This window comes from Pongo abelii, chromosome 17, assembly GCF_028885655.2.
Source record: "Pongo abelii isolate AG06213 chromosome 17, NHGRI_mPonAbe1-v2.0_pri, whole genome shotgun sequence".
In the NCBI taxonomy this organism is placed as follows: domain Eukaryota; kingdom Metazoa; phylum Chordata; class Mammalia; order Primates; family Hominidae; genus Pongo; species Pongo abelii.
In genome coordinates, this window is record NC_072002.2 from 20,765,492 (window position 1) to 20,789,510 (window position 24,019).

General features: G+C 40.8%; 1 pseudogene; it reads right to left on the reverse strand.

Annotated features, from left to right (window-relative positions):
- The window catches only part of LOC100442360 (non-structural maintenance of chromosomes element 4 homolog A-like), a 28,978-nt pseudogene extending 7,647 nt beyond the window's left edge, over window positions 1-21,331 (reverse strand).
- Window positions 21,332-24,019: the final 2,688 nt, after the last annotated feature.

The following is a 24,019-nucleotide window of genomic DNA, read 5'->3' on the forward strand; positions in this document are numbered from 1 at the left end:
GCTTCTGCACAGAAAAAGAAAAAACCATCAAAAGAGTAAACAGACAAACTACACAATAGGAGGAAATATTTGCAAACTATTCATCTGACAAAGGTCTAATGTTGAGAATTTATAAGAAACTTAAACAAGGCAGCAAACAAAACAAATAGCCCCATTCAAAAATGGGCAAAAGACATGAACAGATGCTTCTCTAAAGAAGACATACGTGTGGCCAACAGATACATGAAAATATGCTCCACATAACTAATCATTAGAGAAATGCACATCATAACAACAAGATGCCATGTCACACCAGTTAGAATAGCTATTATTAAAAAGTCAAAAAGCAACAGGCACTAGCAAGGTTTCAAGGAAAATGGAAGACTTAGACTGCTGGTGGAAATGTAAATTAGCTCAGCCATTGTGGAAAGCAGTGTGGAGAGTTCTTAAAGCACTTACAACATAACTGCCACTCAACCCAGCCATCCCATCCCTTATTGGATATACACCCAAAAGAAAGTAAATCATTTTACCAAAAAGACAATGCACTCATATGTTTATCTCAGCCCTATTCACAATAGCAAAGACATGGAATCAACCAAGATGCCCACAAATGGTGGATAAAGAAAATGTGGACAATATACACCATGGAATACTATGCAGCCATAAAAATGAATGAAATAATGTCCTTTGCAGCAGCATGGATGCTGCAGGAGGTCTTTATCCTAAGTGAACCAATGAAGGAACAGAAAGCCAAGCACTACATGTTCTCACTTATAAGTGAGAGCTAAACATTGAATACACATGGACACAAATATGGGAACAGACACAACTCCTTGAGTGGGGAAGCTGGGAGGGGAATATGCATTGGAAGGCTACCTATCAGGCACTATGCTCACTACCTTGATGACAGAATTATTCATACACCAAGCCTCAGAAACATGCAATTTACCCATGTAACAAACCTGCACATGTATCTTTTGAACCTAAAATAAAAGTAGAAAAAAGTTTAAAAAATTATGGCCTGCAACTAAAGCAGTGCTTAGAGGGTAATTTATAATTTTAAACATCAATATTAAAACAGAAGAACCACGTCAAATCAATAATCTAAACTTTTACATTAAGATGTTGTGAAACGAGAAGCAAACTAAACCAAAAGCAAGCAAGAGAAGAGAATAATAATAAATATTAACATGGAGACAAAATAGATAAAAGAAAAATGTACCAAAAAATCAATAAACTAAAGGTTGGTTCTTTGAAAAGATCAACAAAATTGACAAAATTTAATCTAGATTGTCAAAAAAATAAAAACGTGAAGACTGAAATTTCTGAAATCAGGAATGGAAGGGGAGATATCACTCTCAACCTTATGGAAATTAAACAAGGTAATAATATAAACAGTAGTATGCCAACTCATTCGATAATTTAGACTAAATAAGCAAATTTCTAAGAAAGAAACCACCCAAGCTGTCAAAACCAACATCAGAAAGAATATAACATCTGAACAGATAGATAAGAGAGTGCATTAGTAATCAGAAAACTTCCCCCACACACAAAAAGCCCAGGCCAAATTGGCTGTACTGATGCATTTTGCCAAACATTTAATAAAAAAAACTAATAACAATTCTTATAAACTCTTTTAATAAATAGAAGAGGGTAACAAACTTTCCAACACACCTTATTAAGCCAATATTACCCAGATACCAAAACTGAGCAAATACAAGACAAAAAACTAAAAGTACAGATCAAGATCTCTGTTGAATAAGGTTACAAAAATCCTCAATGAAAAAGTCAAGTCACACAATGTATTAAAACGTACACAACGACCACATGCAGTTTATCCCAGGAACCTAAGTTGTACCCAGAAGTGTGGAAAACCGAGCAATTTCACTGCTATTTTAGTGACATTCTGAGCCATATAAGTGACATATTCACAGGTGCTGAAGATTAGTGTGTGTATATCTTTGAAGGGCCATTATTCTGTCTACCACATTACTGTAGTGATTTGCTTTTTTGTTGGCTTAGTTCTAGATTGTCATTAAATTTTTATTTTTACCTCTTAACTATGACACTATATTAATTCCATTGACCTTGATACTGTGTCCAGAGTTACTCCTTGATATGTGTTTACTAGTGGCTAAAATTAGCTGAGGTGTGCTTAAAAAACAGAATAGGAGGCCAGGCATGGTGGCTCACGCCTGTAATCCCAGCACTTTGGGAGGCTGAGGCAGATGGATCCACGAGGTCAGGAGATCGAGACCATCCTGGCTAACACGGTGAAACCCCATCTCTACTAAAAATACAAAAAATTAGCCAGACATGGTGGCAGGTCCCAGCTACTCGGGAGGCTGAGACAGGAGAATGGCATGAACCCGGGAGGTGGAACTTGCAGTGAGCCAAGAGTGTGCCACTGCACTCCAGCCTGGGTGATAGAGTGAGACTCCGTCTCAGAAAAAAAAAAAAAAAAAAAAATAGAATGGGACAGACTACTCAGTTTTACTCACTTTCTTTTGGTTGCTGTCCAGCTTCCTGTGATGCCAATACCTTGCAGTAAGTCAGTTAATCTACTGGTAATTAGACTGAAATGCTCAGAAACATTTTAGATGACAAACAACTGCTAGATAGTCAGAAATCTAGAATTCCCTATTAGATAATAGCTAGAAAGTGAGACCCTTGTATCCACAGACACAACACTCGAAAACTGCACATAGGTGACAACCTTTTAAGCAGAATTTTCACATAAATATATTTTGGATAACTGCAAGGAAGCAGTGGTGCATGAAGAGGCCATCTCACTTTTAGGCACAATACTTAGACTCAACCACAAGCCCTTTGGCTTTAGATCTATTTGATGATATCAGTGCTAAAATTTCATCATGTGATTTCAGATTACTCTTCTTTAGTGGTGCTAAAACCATACTATCCTATTCAATCAGTCCATTGGATTATGTTGTTTGAGAACAGATCACTGGGTGGCTCCACACAACTATTTTCTGACTATTCTTGCAAGAGCCTTAACCACAAACTGGATTGATATATGCCTTCAGGACAGTCCCTAATATCACCCATCCCATTTTGGCTCATTATTTTTTCTTTTTAGAAAAAGAGATCTTTAGGTGAATCTAATTTAAGGATGATAAATCTGAGCTTTCATTCGAATTCAAAAACTAATTATTTAACTTCTATTCCCAAGGCTTTTTATTTCCATTTCACATGAGGCACAAAAGTAGGGAGAATACTACATGCCATAATCCAGAAAATACCAGAAAAACTAGACAATTTTACTAAGACTGTAGAACTGCTTATTGAGAGGTTCTTGGAATTAGACAAGTGGTGGTTCAAAATAGACCTTCTTGAGGTTCCAAGACGGCCAAATAGGAAGAGATCCAGTCTACAGCTCCCAGCGTAAGTGACGCAGAAGACGGGTGATTTCTGCATTTCCAACTGAGGTACCAGGTTCATCTCTCTGGGGCTTGTCAGACAGTAGGTGCAGCCCATGGAGTGTGAGCTGAAGCAGGGTGGGGCATCACATCACCTGGGAAGTGAAAGGGGCCAGGGAATTCCTTTTCCCTAGCCAAGGGAAGCTGTGACAGACAGTACCTGGAAAATCAGGACACTCCCACCCTAATACTGCACTTTTCCAATGATCTTAGCAAACAGCACACCAGGAGATTATATCCTGCGCCTGACTTGGAGGGTCCCATGCCCATGGAGGCTCGCTCACTGCTAGTACAGCAGTCTGAGATCGAACTGCAAGGCAGCAGCCAGGCTGGGGGAGGGGCATCCGCTATTGCTGAGGCTTGAGTAAGTAGAAAAAGCAGCAGGGAAGCTCAAACTGGGTGGAGCCCACCACAGCTCAAGGAGGCCTGCCTGCCTCTGTAGACTCCACCTCTGGGGGCAGGGCATAGCCCAACAAAAGGCAGCAGAAACTTCTGCAGACTTAAACATCCCTGTCTGACAGCTTTGAAGAGAGTAGTAGTTCTCCCAGCACGGAGTTTGAAATCTGCGAACGGACAGACTGCCTCTTCAAGTGGGTCCCTGACCCCCAAGTAGCCTAACTGGGAGACACCCCCCAGTAGGGGCTGACTGACACCTCATACAGCTGGGTGCCCCTCTGAGACAAGGCATCCAGAGGAAAGATCAGGCAGCAACATTTGCCATTCTGCAATATTTGCTGTTCTGCAGCTGGCAATACTGAGGCAAACGGTCTGGAGTGGACCTCCAGCAAACTCCAACAGACCGGCAGCTGAGGGTCCTGACTGTTAGAAGGAAAACTAACAAACAGAAAGGACATCCACACCAAAACCCCATCTGTATATCACCATCATCAAAAACTAAACGTAGATAAAACCGAAAAGATGGGGAGAAACCAGAGAAGAAAAGCTGAAAATTCTAAAAATCAGCGTGCCTCTTTTCCTCCAAAGGAACCCAGTTCCTCACCAGCAAAGGAACAAAGCCAGATGGAGAATGACTTTGACTAGTTGAGAGAAGAAGGCTTCAATCGGTAATAAAAAACATCTCCAAGCTAAAGGAGGATGTTTGAACCCATCGTAAAGAAGTTAAAAACCTTGAAAAAAGATCAGACGAATGGCTAACTAGAATAACAGCATAGAGAAGACCTTAAATGACCTTATGGAGCTGAAAACCATGGCACAAGAACTACGTGACACATGCACAAGCTTCAGTAGCTGAATCGATCAAGTGAAAGAAAGGGTATCAGTGATTGAAGATCAAATGAGTGAAATGAAGCGAGAAGAGAAGTTTAGAGAAAAAGGTAAAAAGAAATGAACAAAGCCTCCAAGAAATATGGGACTATGTGAAAAGACCAAATCTACGTCTGTTTGGTGTACTTGAAAGTGACGGGGAGAATGGAGCCGAGTTGGAAAACACTCTGCAGGATATTATCCAGGAGAACTTCCTCAACCTAGCAAGGCAGGCCAACATTCAAATTCAGGAAATACAGAGAACGCCACAAAGATACTCCACAAGAAGAGCAACTCTGAGACACATAATTGTCAGATTCACCAAAGTTGAAATGAAGGAAAAAATGTTAAGGGCAGCCAGAGAGAAGGGTCGGGTTACCCACAAAGGGAAGCCCATCAGACTAACAGCAGATCTATCAGCAGAAACTCTACAAGCCAGAAGAGAGTGGGGGCCAATATTCAACATTCTTAAAGACAAGAATTTTCAACCCGGAATTTCATATCCAGCCAAACTAAGCTTCATAAGTGAAGAAGTAAAATCCTTTACAAACAAGCAAATGCTGAGAGATTTTTGTCACCACCGGGCCTGCCTTACATGAGTTCCTGAAGGAAGCAGTACACATGGAAAGGAACAACCGGTACCAGCCACTGCAAAAACATGCCAAATTGTAAAGATCATCAATGCTAGGAAGAAATTGCATCAACTAACGAGCAAAATAACCAGCTAACATCACAATGACAGGATCAAATTCACACATAACAATATTAACTTAAATGTAAATGGGCTAAATGTTCCAATTAAAAGACACAGACTGGCAAATTGGATAAAGAGTCAAGACCCGTCAGTGTGCTGTATTCAGGAGACCCATCTCACATGCAGAGACACACATAGGCTCAAAATAAGGGGATGGAGGAAGATCTACCAAGCAAATGAGAAACAAAAAAAAAAGCAGGGGTTGCAATTCTAGTCTCTGATAAAACAGACTTTAAACCCACAATGATCAAAAGAGACAAAGAAGGCCATTACATAATGGTAAAGGGATCAACTCAACAGGAAGAGTTAACTATCCTAAATATATATGCACCCAATACAGGAGCACCCAGATTCATAAGGCAAGTCCTTAGAGACCTACAAAGAGACTTAGACTCCCACACAATAATAATGGGAGACTTTAACAACCCACTGTCAACATTAGACAGATCAACGAGACAGAAAGTTAACAAGGATATCCAGGAATTGAACTCAGCTCTGCACCAAGTGGACCTAATAGACATCTACAGAACTCTCCACCCCAAATCAACAGAATATACATTCTTCTCAGCACCACATCACACTTATTCCAAAACTGACCACATAGTTGGAAGTAAAGCACTCCTCAGCAAATGTAAAAGAACAGAAATTATAACAAACTGTCTCTCAGACCACAGTGCAATCAAACTAGAACTCAGGATTAAGAAACTCACTCAAAACTGCTTAAGTACATGGAAACAGAACAACCTGCTCCTGAATGACTACTGGGTACATAACGAAGGCAGAAATAAAGATGTTCTTTGAAACCAGTGAGAACAAAGACATAACATACCAGAATCTCTGGGACACATTTAAAGCAGTGTGTAGAGGGAAATTTATAGCACTAAATGCCCACAAGAGATAGCAGCAAAGATCTAAAATTGACACCCTAACATCACAATTAAAAGAACTAGAGAAGCAAAAGCAAACACATGCAAAAGCTAACAGAAGGCAAGAAATAACTAAGATCAGAGCAGAACTGAACGAGATAGAGACACAAAAAACCCTTCAAAAAAATCAATAAATCCAGGAGCAGGTTTTTTGAAAAGATCAACAAAATTAATAGACCGCTAGCAAGAGTAATAAGAAAAGAGAGAAGAATCAAATAGATGCAATCAAAAATGATAAAGGGGATATCACCACCAATCCCACAGAAATACAAACTACCATCAGAGAATACTATAAACACCTCTATGCAAATAAGCTAGAAAATCTAGAAGAAATAGATAAATTCCTGGACACACACACCCTCCCAAGACTAAACCAGGAAGAAGTTGAATCCCTGAATAGATCAATAACAGGCTCTGAAATTGAGGCAATAATTAATAGCCTACCAACCAGAAAAAGTCCAGGACCAGATGGATTCATAGCCGAATTCTACCAGAGGTACAAGGAGGAGCTGGTACCATTCCTTCTGAAACTATTCCAATCAATAGAAAAAGAGGGAATCCTCCCTAACTCATTTTATGAGGCCAGCATCATCCTGATACCAAAGCCTGGCACAGACACAACAAAAAAAGAGAATTTTAGACCAATATCCCTGATGAACATCGATGCAAAAATCCTCAATAAAATACTGGCAAACTGAATCCAGCAGCATATCAAAAAGCTTATCCACCATGATCAAGTTGGCTTCATACTGAGATGCAAGGCTGGTTCAACATACACAAATCAATAAACATAATCCATCATATAAACAGAACCAAAGACAAAAGCCACATGATTATCTCAGTAGATGCAGAAAAGGCCTTTAACAAAATTCAACAGCCCTTCATGCTAAAAACTTAATAAAACTAGGTATTGATGGGACTTATCTCAAAATAATAAGAGCTATTTATGACAAACCCACAGCCAATATCATAGTGAATGGGCAAAAACGAAGCATTCTCTTTGAAAACTGGCACAAGACAGGGATGCCCTCTGTCACCACTCCTATTCAACATAGTGTTGGAAGTTCTGGCCAGGGCAATCAGGCAGGAGAAAGAAATCAAGGGTATTTAATTAGGAAAAGAGGAAGTTAAATTGTCCCTGTTTGCAGATGACATGATTGTATATTTAGAAAACCCCATCGTCTCAGTCCAAAATCTCCTTAAGCTGATAAGCAACTTCAGCAAAGTCTCAGGATACAAAATCAATATGCAAAAATCACAAGCATTCCTATACACCAATAACAGACAAACAGAGAGCCAAATCATGAGTGAACTCCCATTCACAATTGCTTCGAAGAGAATAAAATACCTAGGAATCCAACTTACAAGGGATGTGAAGGGCCTCTTCAAGGAGAACTACAAACCACTGCTCATTGAAATAAAAGAAGACACAAACAAATGGAAGAACATTCCATGCTCATGGATAGGAAGAATCTATATCGTGAAAATGGCCATACTGCCCAAGGTAATTTATAGATTCAATGCCATTCCCATCAAGCTACAAATTACTTTCTTCACAGAATTGGGAAAAACTACTTTAAAGTTCATATGGAACCAAAAAAGAGCCCAAATTGCCAAGACAATCCTAAGCCAAAAGAACAAAGCTGGAGGCATCACACTACCTGACTTCAAACTATACTACAAGGCTACAGTAACCACAACGGCCTGATACTGGTACCAAAACAGAGATATAGACCAATGGAACGGAACAGAGCCCTCAGAAATAATACCGCACATCTACAACCATCTGATCTTTGACAAACCTGACAGAAACAAGAAATGGGGAAAGGATTCCCTATTTAGTAAATGGTGCTGGAAAACTGGCTAGCCGTATGTAGAAAGCTGAAACTGGATCCCTTCCTTACACCTTATGCAAAAATTAATTCAAGATGGATTAAAGACTTAAATGTTAGACCTAAAACCATAAAAACCCTAGAAGAAAACCTAGGCAATACCATTCAGGACATAGGCATGGGCAAGGACTTCATGACTAAAACACCAAAAGCAATGGCAACAAAAGCCAAAATTGACAAATGGCATCTAATTCAACTAAAGAGCTTCTGCACAGCAAAAGAAACTACCATCAGAGTGAACAGGCAGCCTACAGAATGGGAGAAAGTTTTTGCAATCTCTCCATCTGACAAAGGGCTAATATCCAGAATCTACAAAGAACTTAAACAAATTTACAAGAAAAATCAACAATTCCATCAAAAAATGGGCAAAGGGGATGAACAGACCCTTCTCAAAAGAAGACATTTATGCAGCCAACAGACACATGAAAAAATGCTCGTCATCACTGGCCATCAGAGAAATGCAAATCAAAACCACAATGAGATACCATCTCACACCAGTTACAATGGCCGTCACTAAAAAGTCAGGAAACAACAGGTGCTGGAGAGGATGTGGAGAAATAGGAACGCTTTTACACTGTTAGCGGGACTGTAAACTATTTCAACCATTGTGGAAGACAGTGTGGTGATTCCTCAAGGGTCTAGAACTAGAAATACCATTTGACCCAGCCATCCCATTACTGGGTATATACCCAAAGGATTATAAATCATGCTGCTATAAAGACACATGCACACGTATGTTTACTGCGGCACTATTCACAATAGCAAAGACTTGGAACCAACCCAGATGTCCATCAATGATAGACTGGATTAAGAAAATGTGGCACATATACACCATAGAATACTATGCAGCCATAAAAAAGGATGAGTTCATGTCCTTTGTGGGGACATGGATGAAGCTGGAAACCATCATTCTGAGCAAACTATCGCAAGGACAGAAAACCAAACACCACATGTTCTCACTCATAAATGGGAATTGAACAATGAGAACACTTGGACACAGGAAGGGGAACATCACACACCAGGGCCTGTCGTGGGTTGGGGGGAGTGGGGAGGGATAGCATTAGGAAACATACCTAATGTAAATGACGAGTTAATGGCTGCAGCACACCAACATGGCACATGTATACCTATGTAACAAATCTGCACGTTGTGAACATGTACCCTAGAACTTAAAGTATAATAAAAAAAAATAGACCTTCTTTATATACTATACTGGTCTCTCAGGAGAATATACGGGGAAAGAATATTGTATTTAAATATGAGAGCTCTCTCTTACATCTCTAATATTACCAAAAAGATTTGAAAAAATAAAGGATTTGTGAACTTAGGCATTTTAGCTAATGTCCCCATATACAGTTTTGCTGGCCATTTGGATGGGGAATTTGATCTATCCTCAGGTTTAATTTCAGTACTCATTTGCTTGATTAGAAGTGGACTACAGTTCTGGTAATAATAATTCAAATTAGTGTTTGTGTTGCAGAGCTTAAATGTGTAATCTCCAGAATCTCAAATGTTATTTCATAGCTGCAGTCCCATCAAACAAAATGATAAAAGAAATTCTCTTCCAACAAAAATAGAAGAAAATAGAAAACTTAAGCTTCAAGAAGTTGAAATTATTATCAGAAACTTTACACATGACTGTAACATATCAAGCAGTGATTAAGTGATTATCTGGGTACATGATGGCTTTATCATGTACCCAGATAACAGGCTCTTTTTCAGATAAGGCTGATGAATAAGGAAAATAAGGGACTGAAAGCAGATACCAAAATAACTTTCTGTCCCTGTGTTAAATAATGCTGGGTCTGGGCATACATCTTGTGGCTATATTAAACAATACTGAGAATAAACATAATAAACGTAGGTACTCCAGGAAATCAGGCTGTGAACAAATGAGGATAGCTCATGTACCAAGACTGACAGCTGACTTGCCGTGCCTCACTTCAAGACCCTCACTTCTCTGCAGGCTCCAATCCAAAGTCAGTACATCATAAATTCTGACAAGTCCCAACCAGTTCTGCTCCTTGCAAGACCCACCTTAAAATTTCTCTTTTCATATCCTAACATTATGTGACTATCTTCCTCCTCCCTGAGTTACCCCTTATCTCTATCAAGATTACATTTTCGCTTACTGCAGTGTGTCTAATAAATTTAGCTTTGCTAAAGTAACTGGTTATTCTTGTCTTTTGGGGAGTTGACAGTTCCCACATCCCTTACATTTTTATATCCTATTAGACAATAAGTTTCTGAGATAGCTGGCCACTGTGTTCTCATTTTATATATCAGAAAGTACAAAAAAAAATATTGCATTTGCATTCAGAAAAACCTGTTAAACTAAAATATGGCTTTATACTTTTGCCAATAGCTCTGTTGGAAGTAGAAAAGTATTTTCTCATGCTTAAGAGACTAGAAAATCAATATTTTATTTCATTGCTTTCTAACTAATGTGGAAATTATCTAACATGGAAAAATGAAACTCAGGAGATCATTTCAGTCCAGAGGAAAAAAAAGTTCACTGAGGTTTAAGAAGATATATTTTTTAGATCCAATAGGAAAAACAGAGGGAATATGTAGGAGTTTGTACTAACTTAGTCGTGATACGATGAGTAATCTGTTCTTAAAAGGGGACTAAAGATATCCAGGAAAGCATTTATTCATTCAACAAATGTGTTTAATAACTACTACAGGGTGAGTATAATTTTGGAATTAGTGTATGATGGTGAATAAAACAACATGTTCCCTAACTGCATGGGAAGTAGTGAGACGGCAATCTCTTAAAAAATGAATGTATACATCAGTATAAAATTACAACGTGTGGCAAGTACCTTGAAGTAAAAGAGTGTAGTGAAAGAGGTTCAAAACTGACTTGGATACCAGGAGACTAAGAAGCTTTCTAGAAGGCCAGGCACAAGATTAAGTGGGATGTAGGATTTTGTTTTGTTTTTTTCCTACCTTGACTTGAAAAAGTAGGCTAAGTTTTCAAGCAAGATGGGAAGGTACAATTTTCCCAAGAATAGAGGAGAAGAATGGAAGCAAAAGTGAATGTTCAGTTATCTTAGATAACGGGAAATAATAGAAGTGTTTTCCCAATATTGACTGCAGTGATGCTGCAGATTTAGGGAGAAATGATTGAGACCAGGTAAAATCGTCACCTCTAGAAATTCTATTATACAGTATTTCCAAAAGCTTTAGATAAAGTTATTCTGAAAGAAATTGGAATTAGAGCCTATTACCAAACCCTAAGAGAAACCAAAGTTATTAGTATAACAATCTACTTATCAATTTAACTACACAGTAAGTGCATTTTTCATTACCTACAATGCATAAGATAGAATCTTCTGCATTAATGAAGTCACACATCATAACTCCATTTTAGCATGAACACACATGTATTTTCCCAATTACTTTAAAACAGTTTAAATATTTTTTAAATATAGATCTTATATGCATACTAAATTGGATGTGCTTTGTATGACTTTTAGTAAATCCCACAATTCCATTTACAGGAGAGGAAAGCTAAGCAATTGTGTAAATAGGTTTTGAAGTTAGGGTTTTTTGAATGCAGCATCTGTAATGATCTTTCTTGGCCACTTGTGTTCCCAGAGGGACCTTGAAGTTCATATTTCTCAATAATTACTAAGTATGGCAGAATGGGGTATTAACAGAGGGGGTGCACTTCACGCCAGTAGCCTTGGTAAGGGAGGGGATGCGAGGTCTGTCTGTGCATGCTGGCAAAACAGTGAGGGAGTGGCCCTGGATGAGTACATCCCAGCAAAGCAGCATGGGGGAGTCTACATTGTGGGGAGGGTGCCGGTGTGCTGGTGCTTGCTCAGGTTGGGCTGTGCTGGAGATCTCTGACAATCGGGGGCAGCATGCTGGTGAAGGAGCTATGTTGTAGCAACTGAGGCTGCACAGCCAATGGCCATGGCCAGGCTGGGGCCCTGGGAGAGGCCAGCAGATGACAGGCACTCAGATCAGACTGGCCTCATCTCATGGGCAAGACCACCCTGCTCTATTTTGGTCTGACAGTTCCTCTAAAGCTAAAATCTCCTCGGTGAGCATGGTGAGCCTTGGAGGATAGGGGTCCCTGGCTGTGCTCCACTGCAGAAGTTCTTGGACCAAGCTCTCTGGGCTCTGCACAAGCTAGAGTCCTGCCCCTACCACCTCTCTAAGCAGGTCTCCTTGCCAGCTCAAATGTCCATGAGGGTCATGGGGTCTCCTGCTGCCAGGATTCCAGAGGTCTGTGGCAAGAGCAGATGACTCCTTACCTGTTCAACTCACACCTTCCCCAGGAGTTGTTGGAGGCCAGGAACAAATCCCAGTGTGTGGCAGCTCCTACCAGGGTTCCCAGCTTCTTTCCCCTTCAGCCCAGCATCTGTGTCCTCCCTCCATACACTCTCAATGCCTTCCCTCCAAAGATCTGCTCGGACAGCACCAGTCTTCCTGATGCCCCAGTCCCTCAGTGGAAGATATTCCTCTTGGCTGCATCTAGTCAGCCATCTTGCTGCAACTCCAGTCGTAACTTTTTTTAATCAAGAGATTTTCCTCTAAATTCCACTTACCACATAAAATATACTCATTTTAATGTTTAGTCCCAGTGTCCCAGACAATTCCAGTTTATACTTTCATTATTTTAAGAAAATATAATTTATATCTGAACTACACTGTATTTTATGTAGCCAGCTAAACTTACATCAAGTCAAAATTCAAATATCTATGTTGCCAGGAAACACAGTTTAAAGAGTAATATGTGTATTTCATAAGATAGGAATAATTCTACAACAGAACAATCATGGTAGAAGACAATGTTTTTACTAGTTTGTAGCTCAGAGAGGACATCATCATTTGTAAAACATTAATAACATCTCCAAATAATCTTTTATGTTTTTTAAGGAAAACACAGTATCCAGTCAATTTCATAAGATTTTATTGGAAACCTACTAGATCCAGCATTCAAAATATCCAAATGTCTTCTCAGAGATATTCTCAAATCTCTGAGGAGAAAGAGTGTTGAAACCTTAGACACAAAGAAGTTATGTTTTCAAACATTATTTCCGACTTTACCAGCTCGGGGTAAAAATGATATTTTAAATATATAACATGCAAGTTTTAAAACTTGATCCCCATTATACGTATCTCCAGAAAGTCTTTCCAGCCTTGCCCTGAGCTCCCCCTCTAATAATGAGGCCAAAACCCCCAGGTGCACTTATCAAATCAAGGGGCCTGTCCTGCTCACCTGGGCCTTGAACCAAATTTGGGGAGGTGCCATGTTTCAGAGCTTCCCTCCTGCCATCAGGATGCCTGGGGGCTGAGCAATTGTATGCCATTCCAGCTCTTGAGGGGATCAAGGACTCACCAAGGCCACTAGAGCAGCTGAAGTTCCTTCAGGGTAAACGTGAAGGAAAGCCCCCTTCTGCCAGCACAGGCCAGGCTCCAGGGCACAGCTGGCTTGACACACAGCTTGCAGTTCAGCAAGGCCTAGTTGGAATGCTATAGCCAAAAAGCTGCTGGAACTTTAAATCATCCTGAGCACCTAGAACAAACAATTCCTTCCCACAGAACTAAGATGGGGACGTGATTGGACTCTGAATGCCAGAACTCTTTCAGAAGCAAGGGGTCTGTTGGTCCAGATGATCCAGGGTTATAATCTACCTCCACATACCTTCCCATAAATGGTCAAATTTGGAGCCCTCCAATCTGATCCTGCCAAGGCAACATTCCTAAATCCTTTCCCTTGCCCTCTGAGCCCGCAAACTTGCCCCAGACCCAAAATCGGGAAGACAGATTTGAGCCTGCTGCTGTCTCCCTGCTGGCAGGTTTGGCAAGAAAGCCTTTATTTTCTCAAAAGCCAGTGCCACATAGCGTCGGCATCTGTGTGCATTGGGAAGTGAGCCCATTTGCTCAATAAGGTAACTAATCAAATTGTGTGTTGTGTGCTCCCAGTCTTGTATGGAAAATGTAATGCTGCAGTAACTTCTCTGTCTCTACCTATATATAAGTGAAACCTTTACTATGTAAGTGAAACCTTTACTACTCCACTGTGGAAATATTGACCCCATTCATTTGGAGTCGGTGCTTTCCCAGGTGACCATCCTCAAGCTTTGTGCTCGAATAAACTTTACACTTACTTAGATTTTCTGAATCTCATTATTTATGGTTGATATTCTGGTGACCATAAAGGGACCCAAAGTGGAGCCCCAGTGATCCCCATTGCTTTGCCAATGGCTGGAACCCTGATAGTAGCATAAGACACTTCCATTTACCCATTGTCACAAGAGTCAATGGGGATTTTTGGTAAGGCCCCCTTCAGTCTGAGTCCTCCTAGGCTTGGTTAAGGATTTAGGCTTTATTCAAGCCACACACATTCGTAACTTGACAGGGTTGGGATTGAAGCTCTGCTGCAAGACAGGAGTTTCATTTGTTGTTTTCTAGTGACTACTAATCACAAATTTGTGATTTTCACATTTCTTTGAGGTTAAGGTTTTATTTGGAATTATTTGTTAGAGTTTTCACAACCTTTTCTCTCATTCGAAATTTTGATCAGCAGAAAAACAATTTCCCTCTGAAAAGAGGCAGTGTGAATCTTTGTGGCTTAAGTGAAACATTTGTCATGTTTAAGCTGGCCAGATTATGAAGTTTGGTTCAATTAACACATCTAAACTTTCTTTTTGAATGACTAAAATTATAAAAGGCTCTAGGAGGACAAGAAAAGCCCTGAAGATAAGAAATCCTGCTTCTCTTGGCTGAAAGGCGCCTTAGGTGACTGCAGTCTTGCAGGAGTGTCAGAACTTACCATTCATGGTGTAAAAAGGTCTCACAGGGAATTCCTTAAGAAGACCATGCAGGGAACCTTCCTTATCTCTGGACACATGTAAGCATTAATCACCTAGTACATTAAGTGTCCAGGGTCCTTGGGATCACCCAGACACATAGATGGAAGACACAACTCAAGGGTGACACCTTGAGGAACAAGTTCCACAAAAAGCATACCCAATCCAAAACATTTCCCGCTAGGTTTCTGGTCATTCAAGAAGAAAAATATAAATTATGGGCAATCATACCTCTAAAATCAAGTCTTTCTTCTTAAGGAGATCCAATCTTAGAAACACTGGATTTATGTTTAATACTTACGCTGCCTTTTCTCACAAATATTTAGAAAAATGGTTTCACATAACTATTGATGACCCCCAAGTACAATGGCCAAAATGGGATACCTTTGAAATACCTAAATGGGTTTATCTGTGCACTAAATTAGAAAAAGCCAGATCTAAAATAAAATAACTGGGAAAATTACCTAGAAGTTTCTAAATGATGTTCTGATAAATCATTTCTTTACAAAAGATAAACAAAAGGTTGTCCAAAACACTTTCTGAATTGAAAAAGACGCCAAAAAATCGTTTATGGCCCTGGAGGTCACAAGATTTGTAACTTCCCCAATCGCATCCATAGATAACATTACAGTGTCAAAACCTAAGATTGGGCTTTGTGGTATTTTTCAGACTTTTGCATTCTGGTGACTGACTGACTCTGCCTAGTCTCATGACTCATGTCGCATACCAAGGAACTAATAATTCAACTGGTCCTGTGACCCCCACCCAGGAACTGACTCAATGCAAGAAGACAGCTTTTGACCCGCTGTGATTTCATCCCCGATCCAACCACTTAGCATTCCCCATTCCCTAGCCCCCTGCCCACCAAACTACCCTTGAAAAACCCTAACCTGTGAGCTTTCAAGGAGACATTTGAGAATTAGCTCTTGTCCTTTGGCTTGGCCGGCGGTGCAATTATGAAACTCTTTGCTGCAAAAGCCTGCTGTTCTCAGTGCATTGGCTTTTCTGGGCAGCAGACAAGATGAACTCATTGGACAATTACAGTGCTTTTACTTACCTCACTTTTCACCTGTCTCAATTCTTAGACTACGGTGGCACAAAGCCAGAGACTTTGTATTTTGTTCCCTGATGTAGCCCCAATGCCTCTAAATCCTGCTTGATATCTAATAGGCACTCAATTAATATTTCTGAATCAATGACTGGAGAAACAGCATGTCGATCATCTCTACCCCAGCCTAAGGCTCAGCTTTGCCTCCTGCTTTGTGGCCTGTCTCTCCGGGCCCCAGCCTTTCCTGATCTATTTATTAAGCACCAGTTCTTGAACATGCCTAATCCCATTCCAGCATATGTTGTACTGCCTTCTGTTCAAACCCACCTGCCCCCAGTTAAAACAGGCTGCCTATTAGCTTCCCCTTCCCATGGAGAGTCCTCTACCTGCCCCATGCGTGTTTCTAGGCATCAGCTCCTGAACACCTCAGCCCACCCCATTCCTAATCAACTTTCCCCAGAGGCAGGAACAGTAACACCGATAAAGTGACTCTAGAACAATTTCATACACTATCACTCACCCAAAAGAGCCTTATGTGCTGGAAAAAAAAAAAAATTACTCTATTTTGAGCCCATTGTTTCAGGAAATATATATTTGGGGAAAATTTTTTTTTCTATCTATACTATCACCAATACTGCAATACTTCACCTCAGAGACTAGATGTCAATGGGAGTCACGGAGATTCCCCACACAGACAACTTCTTCAATACCAGCTTGGTGTCCCACAATTCAGTATGGTTCTGACACTAGCAAGAGTTAGCCCAGAGAACTTACAGGTTGAGGGCTGAGTCCCACAAGACTGCCTCCCACCTCAGATGTCAATTGCAAGCAGATTTCCAAGTTACTCACAATTTGTGTCTGACTTAGCTACAAATAAGAGGTTTCCATGACCTCCTTCTTGGGTTTTTTTTTTTTGAGACGGAGTCTCGCTCTGTTGCCCAGGGTGGAGTGCAGTGGCGCGATCTCAGCTCACTGCAAGCTCTGCCTTCCAGGTTCACGCCATTCTCCTGCCTCAGCCTCCCCAGTAGCTGGAACTACAGGTGCCCGCCACCACGCCCGGTTAATTTTTTGTATTTTTATTAGAGACGGGGTTTCACCGTGTTAGCCAGGACTTCTTGGGTTTTATAATTTGCTAGAGTGGCTCACAAAACTCAGGGAAACACTTTACTTACATTTACCCATTTATTATAAAAAGATACAACTCAGGAACGGCGAGATGGAAGAGATGTACCTGTGGGCCAAGTATGTGGGAAGGGGGACGGGGTTTCTGTGCCCTCTGTGGGGCCTGCCACCCTCCCAGCACCTTCATGTGTTCAGCAGCACGAAAGCTCTCCAAACCCCGGGCTTGTGTTTTATGGAGGCTACATTTTGCAGGCGTGAATGATTAAATTGTTGGCCATTGGTGATCCCATCAGCTTTCAGCCCCTCTCCCGTCCTCAGACGTTGGGGGTGGGGTGGTATCGAAAGTTCGTAGGCTCTGGTCACAGGGTTGATTGCCCTGGCAAGCAGCCCCCCGTCTTAAGGCTGTCCAGGAGCCCACAGCCACCAGTCATCTAATAAGCATACAAAAGACACATCATTTCAGAGATTCCAAGGTTTTAGGCGCTGTGTGCAAGGAAATATGACAAAACCCAAAATATCTATTTCTTCTTATTGCGAACCCAAAATATATGAGGCAGGTCTCAGTCAATTTAGAAAGTTTATTTTGCTAAAGTTAAGGACGTGCCCATGACACAGCCTCAGGAGGTCCTGACGACGACATGGGCCCAAGGTGGTCAGGGCACAGCTTGCTTTTATACATTTTAGGGAGACCTGAGACATCAATTAATATGAGTAAGATGTACATTGGTTTGGTCCAGTAAGGTGGAACAACTCAAAGTGGGGCTTCCAGGTCATAAGTAGATAAGAGACAAAAGGTTGCGTTCTTTTGAGTCTCTGATCAGCCTTCCACTGAATGCACACATTTAGTCTGGCTCAGTGAATCTGCATTTTTACATAAACAATAGGGCAGAGGAAGCAATCAGATATGCATTTGTCTCAGGTGAGCCTCAGAGGGATGACTTTGAGTTCTGTCGTCCTTTGTCCATAAGGAATTTCCTTGTGGGCAAATTGTGAAGGAGGTAGGCAGCTTCTTATATTTGTAGCTATCTTATTTAGAAATAAAATGGGAGACAGGTTTGCCTGACATAGTTCCCAGCTTGCCTTTTTCCTTGGCTTAGTGATTTTGGGGTCTGAGATTAATTTTCCTTTCACATTTTAAATCACAATTTACATATGTATATGTGTATATATATAGTGATTATACGTATAATCACAATTTTCTGTGAAAAATCATCAGAACCTAGCATGATAGCATGATGCCTAAAACATACAAACACCAAAGAAATAACTGCTGTGTGGTTGCTGAATGAACAAAGGAGCGAATGAGAAATGAACAGCTGAAGGAGGCGTGCCAAAGAACACCATGCAGTTTGTGAACCTGCTCATGCAACTTCATTTACCCCATGTTGATCTTCACTCATTAAGCAGTTCCTGCTGTCTGCCTCCCCACACGTCACAAGGCCATGATGCTCCTTTGTGTCTTTGTATTTATTCTGTTCTTAACAAGAACTGCCAATGGGTAAAAGATTGTGACAAACTTAGGCCAAGTTATAAGTGGCACTGATCTATCTTGGTCAGTTTGACCGTGATTTTTTTTTTTTTCTTGTTTTTCACAGCACTTTGAAGATCCTGGAAAATTATTTTGATGTTTCAGGGGTTTTTTTGTTTTGTTTTTTAACCTAGTTTCATTCTACCAAAAAAAAAAAAAAGCGGGGAAAGGAGTAGACAGCACCAAGTCTATTTCTGAACCTGCCATCAGGTATCTGTCATGGTGGGAGAGCCGTCAACCTATCCTGAACAAGGTCCGGAGCCACATCAGTCTATAATCTATTTTCTCTTAACATAGCACACATGCTTTACTGCTCAGTAATAAATGCCGGTTATTTGCTCAGGGTGAAAGCTTGAGTAGCTTTCTATGACTCTGATTCAGCATTGGTATTTTGGTACTTTAACTTCCCTACTGCTGAAGTAAAAGCCAATGCCAGCTCCAAACCCAAAAGCTAAAGCCACTGCAGACCCCTCGACCTGAAAGTAGATGACAGCTGTGACCAGGTGGGCTCTTTTCCAGGTTTTCTCTGGTTCCTCAAGCCTGGCAATGCTGAAAGCCAATGCAACAATGAAGGATCCTGGTGCACAGAAAATGCATTTGAAAAGAAAGTCTATATTACTGATTCACAATGCACTATTTAGAAATTCAGGTCATCAAAATAAAGCAACTTTAAGTAATAAAGGTTTTAAATAGTTAATTGCCTTCACATAATAGAAAAATATTAGTGACATCTTCACAAGAACCTATGAATACTTCAGATGACTCATCAGAAGCAGAGGGAGGAAAAATACCAACAGAGAATTTTCTTTTAATTCCTTGAGTGATCTTTGACTTTATATTGTCATTATTTGGTGTTCAGAGGTTAAATTTAAAAATACAGATTCAAAGATTTTCATCACACATTCCTTCATTCTTCTCATTCAAAAAATACGTACTATGAACCGAAAAGTGACTGGGGCAGATCTCAATTGATTTTGAGGTATATTTTACTAAGTTTGAGAACACACCCGGGAAAAGGAAATGTATATTACTGTAGGATCTGTGGCCAGCGCTTTTTCCAAAGATGGTTTTGGGGACTTCAATATGTGGGAGGACAGAGTGAGCAAGAAAGAGGGAGGCAGTGAGGCCAGTGGTTCCATTCCTGTGAGGCTCGGATTAGTGCTCAGTGAATCTACATTTTACACAAGGTAAAGTCAGCATGCGGAATTACAGCTGCCTGTTTGGAAACAAAAGGAAGGTAGTTTTTGTTTTTGTTTTGTTTTGCTTTGTGTGACTCAGTTCCCAGGCTGAACTTTCCCTTTGGCCCACTGAGTTTGGGGTCCCAGGGTTTTATTTTTACTTTTATTTTTTGTTTCATTTTTTCCGAGATTTTGTTTTTCTTTCACAGTATGAAGCCATACTTGGGACTTTCCTCTGGGAGTGGAATTCTTACCACCCATTAGGTGAGTGCCTCTCAGCCTGTACTGGTCACCAGAAAAACCTGTTCCCACTCAAAAGCTCTCATTTAGTTGGTCTGAATAGGATCTGATTTACATGCTTACAAAGCTCTGTAAGTGATTCTGATACACAGCTAGGACTGAGAATGTCTGACCTAGGGCCTCCCTCCCTCCCGGGTTAGATACCCAGGCAAAAAGAGTGAAAGTGTGGGAGGGGCGGGCAGGCACTAAATTCTTTATGTAGGAAAATTGAAGCACTGTGCAGGTACCAAGAAAAGCAAAGGGGACCCCAGCCTAACTAGGCGTGGTGATGGGGAGGGTTGTCTCACTGTAGAAGGTGAGGCTGAACTGAATTTTGAAAAATAGAGAAGAGTTATCTAGGCTTCTTTGCACGGGTTGAGGTAAGAAAAGGGAATGGTCAAGAGGGACAGGCAAGCAGGAAGCTGCAAGGACCTGGGTGTGGCTGGGTTTTAGGGGCAAGTGGAGAGGTGGTGAAGAGGAATCTGAAGAGATGAGCTGGGCCAGATGTTCAAGTGCTTTGCATCCTAAGTGGTTCCGATTTTCACCTGCAGGAGGTAAAACTCTTGAAATATTTTAAACAACAGATAAACGTAATCACTTGTTTATCAATAATGATTTGAGATGGTGAGAGGGTGCAGGAGGACCAGGAGGACGCTTTTGTGCTGATCAGGCAAGGGATAATGAGAGCATGGGTTGGTCAGGGGTGAGGATGGACGATGCTAGGAGGGCAGATGGAAAGGGCTGCAGGAGGTACAATTGAGGGAATTTCACAGTCATTTGGATAAGTAAGGGAAGGGAGAGACACATGTCCTGGGTCTCTGGTTTCTGGGTGGTTTAGTTATGGGCCGACTCTCAGAGATATCGCCTCAGCATCAACCAAGCGTCTACACCTACCCTTTTCCTAAAGAACCCGAGATACTCTTTTGTGTTGTGTGCCCATCCTCACTTCCAAATGAGGTTTTCTATCAACACTTATCATAATTTTTAGGCTCGTGTGCTGGCCTGCCCACTTCTATCGTCCTGCCTTCATTTTTAAGATATCAGCTTTAGGTTACCTTCTTTCTTTGTTTGGTTTGGGTTTGCTAAGACCATTGCCATAAAGAAGACTTAGATAGTCTTAAGTCTAGAGGTCTAATTTATGTTTGGAATGTGGTGATAGCAGTATTTTGGGGAAATTTGGAGAGATTGTGGCAGGCATAGAGAGACTGAAATCTGGTTGCATGTGGCAGTCCTCATAATACTTGTCCCAAAGTGTGTATTAATAGCTGTCCCTTCACTCTGAAAAATATCCCAGTTTGAATGACAAATTATATGGTTACTTCAGTATAGTCCTTCCTAGTAAATCAGTAAAATGTTCAAGTTGCTATTTGTTCGCTTGGTTCTCTTTTCTTCTAACCCAACCAAGTAGGTTTTTACACATTAACCAATGATCCAACCACAGGTTCAACCTTGAAAAGGTAAGAGAAACAGTTCAAGGAGAAATTGTTTTTCTTAATTTTTATTTTAAATCACTGACATTGTTTAGACTTGCCTGTACATGGTGGTAATAAAAAGCAGATCCAAAGGTTGGTTGGTCTAATTATCTTTTAAGTTCTCTACAGACAATGTGTCATGTTTATGCTTACAAGACAAAGCAAGCCCAAGGCCAGGAAAGGTACAAGTCACTTTTAGATTTAGTCAGTTTATGACCTACATATACAGCAAAATGAAGAGTGAGCCAAAAGTGACAGCTCCCCTGTTCCCTGTCCCATGGACCAAAAATAATACCACCAAAACAAAAAGGGCAGATGACCACAGTGCAGGATGTGGGACACGCTGCTGCCGGGAAACTGCTTCTAGATGGCAGCAGAGCAGTTTTATACTGTGAAGGAGCAAGGCAGGAAGCCCCATATCTCATCAGAACCCAAAGGCCATGAAAAAGGATCTCATGTCAACCTCCCAGGAGCACAGGGAGGTGAGAGGTCAACGGCCTCGTTAGCAGGTCCTCATGCCAAGCCTCCCGTCTCCTGATGTTCTGCAGGAGGACAAGGACCCCCCACCCCCACCCCCGCCAAGTGTGCAGCAGCCACTGCAGGGAAGACACAAAGCCCCTGGGGTCCTTCTTTCCAGTTTCCCCTGTGGAACAAAAGCCTAAAGCTGCTGGGGAAGAGCAGAAACCCTGTTATCCAGAGAGCACTGGTGAAGACCCATTGCAGCTTGGGGAAGGAAAAAGAAAGAAACACCCTAACCTGGGGGAGGATCAGGAATTTGTCCTGGTCCTAGACCACTAGAGGTCTCCCACAGCTAGGGTGGTGGCAGAATCTCTTAGAAGGCCCCATCTCCAAGAAGACCCAGGAGACATTACTAAATACAAGCAAGCTTGTCCAACCTGTGGCCCACATGCGGCCCAGGGCAGCTTTGAATGCAGCCCAATACAAATTCGTAGACTTTCTTAAAACACTGAGGTTTTGTTTGTTTGTGGTTTTTTTTGCAATTTTTTTTTTTTTTTAGCTCATCAGCTGTCATTAGGGTTAGTGTATTTTATGTATGGCCCAAGACAATTCTTTTTCCAATGTAGTCCAGGGAAGCCAAAAGACTGGACACCCCTGTAAGCTGAATTAGAACCAAAAATGCACTTCCCCTCCAAGCAGGCTAGCAAGCACTGAGTAACAAGTGACGGCAGTGGAGGGAGAACGTCTCTGTGATGCAGTATGAAGGGAAGTTCTAAAGCTGAGAGTGAGGGAGACATTGAAATAAACTCTCAGGCAAAACCCTCCCTCACTTAAAATGTGAAAAGGAATGAGTGTAGCCATAGCAACAAAGCCCAACCTGCGCTCAGCTCTTCAGCAGGTTGGCTCAGCCCCCACAGGCCTAGCAAAAGTCAAGAAACGCCAATCATCAAGTATAAATGCAATTTACCTGAGTTTCTCCTCTCTTACACGCAATGTCTGGACTTCAAAAAATATTACAAGGCTCTCAAAGAAGCAAGTAAAGAAAAGTCACTCTCAAGAGACAAAGCAATCAACAAAATCAAACTCCAATATGACACAGATGCTGGAACTGTTATATAGGAAATTTAAAAGAACCATGTCAAAAGCTCTAGGAGAAGGTGAACAGCACACAGGATCACATAAGCAATTTCAACATACATATGTATAATAATTAACACAAGAATGAATCAAATGGAATTGTTACAAACAAAAACTGCAATAACAGAAAAGAATGCCTTCAGTGTGCTCATCAGCCCTATCCAGTTGAGCAAAGAATCAGTAAACTTGAAGATTAATAGAAACTATCAAACTAAAACAAAAAGAGCAAAAGGAGTGGAAAGAAAAAAACAGATAAGGCATTCAAGAAATGATGGACAATATTAAATGTTCATCATTTAATGTATAGACATGTTATTAGATAACATGTCTGTCATTTAATATAAAGACGTGTTATTAGAATCCTTGAGTGAGAAGAGGGAGAAGAGGGTAGAAGAAATATTTAAGGAGATAATAACCAAGAATTTCTCAAAATTAATGATAGACACAAAAACAAGATCTAAGAATCTTAGAGAACACCAGGAAAGATACACACACATTCCTCACCCAGATATATTTAAACTGTTGAAAACCAAAGACAAAAGAAAAAATCTTGAGGTTGCCAGAGGAAAAAGGTACATCACTAACAAAGAAATAAAGGTAAGAATTTCAGAATGTTCCTCCTTAATGTAATCCTAAAGACAGTGGCATGAAACTCTTAAAATAACAAAAGAAAAACACTGTTAAGTATCAGATGTCATTAGTTTTAGAAGAA